The following is a 3,098-nucleotide window of genomic DNA, read 5'->3' as shown; positions in this document are numbered from 1 at the left end:
TTGAACTGCAGATGGGTAAGTTTGGTCCTGAGGATTCGCAACATTCAGGTTCCGATAAGACAGATTCGGATTCGGCTTGAAGTTGTTGTACCCTCTGTTGTACCCTCCTTGGTTGTTGATGTAGTTAACATCCTCTAGTTGCATAGTCTCCCCATCTTGTTGTTGAAACTGCTCTTCCTCTAATATAGCATGAACATGCTTCTGCTGGTTGAGGAGCTGATCGAGCTTGTCATTGAGGGCTTTCATGTCCCTCTTGTACTTGGCATATTCCTCTCCTGTAGATCGCACAGAGCGATCATATTCCTCATTGTAGTTGCCATCAGATTGAGCCAAGTTCTCAACTAGGTCCCAACCTTCATCGACATCTGTGTTGAGGAAGTTACCATGGCTTGCGGTGTCCAGCAACATCCGTATCTTGGGGACCACGCCTCGCTAAAGTGTGCTTCAGGAATGAAGCATTACTGAAGCCGTGATGTGGACATCGAGTAGTGTATCCCTTAAAACGTTCCCAAGCTTCACTGAACGTTTCGTTGTTCCTCTGAACAAAGCTGGAAATGTCATTTCGCAGCCTTGCGATTTTGGAGTTGGAGAAGAATTTGTCCAGGAATGCCTTCTTGCACGCTTCCCAAGTGGTGATGGACTCCTTAGGGAGCAATTTCTCCCAGATTCGTGCTTTGTCTCCCAAAGAGAATGGGAAAAGCCGGAGCTTGAATCCATCTTCATTGACTCCATTGATCTTAGTGAGGCTACAGAGCCTATTAAATTCATCCAGATGATCCAATGGATCCTCTATTGGCAATCAATGAAACTTATTGCTCTGTATCATCTGGATGAGACTACTTTTGATCTCAAAATTATTGTTCTGCACAGCTGGTGGCACAATGCCATTCCTTTGAGTGTGAGTAGATGGAGAATCTCCTGCTCCTATATTGGTCCTTGCTTGAGGAGCTGGTGGATCGTTCTGATTATTCATCGTCTCCTCAATGATTGACGGTTCTTGTTGAACTTGTTGTTGTCTGAGTAGCCGAGGTCTGTCGATGTTGTCGATAAAAGGACTCAGGTTCTGGCTACCTCTGGATCGTGTTTGCATGCACAGGTATGTGTCCGAGTGTGTACACAAGGATCAACTCGATCCAGGTGATCGAGTGAAGGGTCGCGTGGGTGCTCGGGTTATACCTGAGATTCAAAACAAACAATGTGAAAGCAAACAAGTCAGTATCCAAACCAAATATAAACAAACGAACTTGATCTAGCAAGCGCTGAAATCCGAAACATAGCAAAAGTAAAACAACCAAATGGCAACGGCGCCAAATTGATAGACAGGTTTTCACCCAGGGTATCAATCCCCTATGCAGTTGTAGTACAAAGGGTTATCAATCCAAATGGTTGTGTATTGCTAGCAGGAAGGATATGATCATAACAATGCAAGTCAAGCCAAGCAATTAGGGTTTTGGTTCTAACGATTCCTAAAATAAACAAAGTAAAAGAATATAAACAAGTAAACCACATGACCTAAGCACTCGATGCAAGCAATCGAGTACAAGATCGAGTGGAGTGATCGAGTATGCAAGTGAGATATGAACAGCTCGAGGTATTACTCGATACAGGTTATCGTGTACCTGATCGGGTAAGTAGTCGAGTAAGTGAAAGAAATGCAAATAAATAAAATACAAAAGTTCCTAAGGATGGGGGTAATCGAATCCTAAATGTTCTAGACCAGTACGGATGCCTTACATGCCTCAAGCAATTATTTCCTAGACAATGAACCTCTAAGACCTTGTCACCACACTTTCGCACTAGCAACAATCAACCTTGAACACATTACCACACTGTCGCACTAGCAATATGAACAAGCAGGCATTAAGAACGATTCATTATTGTCAGTAGACTTAAACTCATCTAATTTTGTTACTCAGAGTTAAGTAACCCTCTAGCATTGCTAAATCAAGCAATTTATTTACTCCTTTCGGCCTGTAGCATTTGTAAACGCCCTAGATCTAATCTCAACCTTTCGGTTTGTTGACAGCATTAAGAGCACCAATCTAGAAGGAAATCTATCAATCATTTACAATCAACTAAAGCATCCTAACCGATCAAGAACACAAATTCATCTATCCCATCCTTAGAAACTTTACTACACTACTCGAACATAGAAGCGAATAACAAAGCAATCAAAATGAATGAAAATGACATTGTACTAAAAGATAGAGTAGAGTAGAGAAAGTAAAGGATAGAAATCTAAGAAAACTACAAAATAAAAATGCAAAACAAGAAGAAAAATGTTGAGTCGCTAAGTTCTCTCACAGAAGCTCTCGCTCTCTGGTTTGAGGGTCTGCGGCGTGCTCCTTTGCAAGCTAGGGGAAGAGGGGGTTTATATATGGAAACCCATTTGACCTAGCTTCCCAGACCTGCCCGATGATCTACTCGATGGGGTGAAGTCGGGTTACTCCTCGGGTGGATCTTCGGGTTGCTCTTCATGCTCTTGGATCCTCCTCGATCGTGTTGGGGTTTGGACTTGTTCTTGCAGCTCGATGGCTCCTTCGGGTACATGCTCGAGTTGTCCTTGTTTTTTCCCATTTTTGGCTCTATAGCACCTGTTTTGATCCAAAATATGCAAATGCAGAAATGCAACACCTTAAATGCTCTAAAAGTGAATTCCTACAGTAAATGACCTAAAAATGCTAAGTTAGAGGTATGAACAATGCAAAATATGGACAAAAAAGGATGCTAAAAACATGTAAATTAGAGAGTTATCAGTTCCCATAGATGATTAGAGGAACAACTTCTGGTTGCCCAGGTTTGTAAGCAGATGCATGACACAGAGCTTGACAATCTCAGAATCAGATGCATGGCGATCACTACGGAGACTGCACCGTGGTATGCAGATGTCGTGAATTACAAAGTTTGTGGAGAGGTTCCTAATGACATGGATCCCTACAGGAAGAAAAAGTTTTTCAGGGAGGTCAACCACTACTTCTGGGATAAGCCCTACCTGTACAAAAGAGGTTTTGACGGTCTGTTCAGGAGATGCATAACAGAAAGGGAAGTGCAGGGAGTGCTTGAGGTTCTTCAAGCAGGTCTCTGGTGGCCAACCTTGT

The 3,098-nt window shown here is 42.6% G+C and overlaps 1 non-coding gene across 1 annotated transcript; it reads left to right on the top strand.

The window, feature by feature from the left end:
* The first annotated feature begins 464 nt into the window (after window positions 1-464).
* On the top strand, window positions 465-571 carry LOC147934363 (small nucleolar RNA R71). The gene has a single exon (XR_015573381.1). It is a non-coding gene; the product is annotated as a small nucleolar RNA R71 (small nucleolar RNA).
* The last annotated feature ends 2,527 nt before the right edge of the window (window positions 572-3,098 follow it).

Source organism: Camelina sativa, chromosome 11 (genome assembly GCF_030686135.1).
Source record: "Camelina sativa cultivar CO46 ecotype springtype chromosome 11, ASM3068613v1".
NCBI lineage: Eukaryota > Viridiplantae > Streptophyta > Magnoliopsida > Brassicales > Brassicaceae > Camelina > Camelina sativa.
This window is presented reverse-complemented; position numbering and strand designations above follow the sequence as displayed.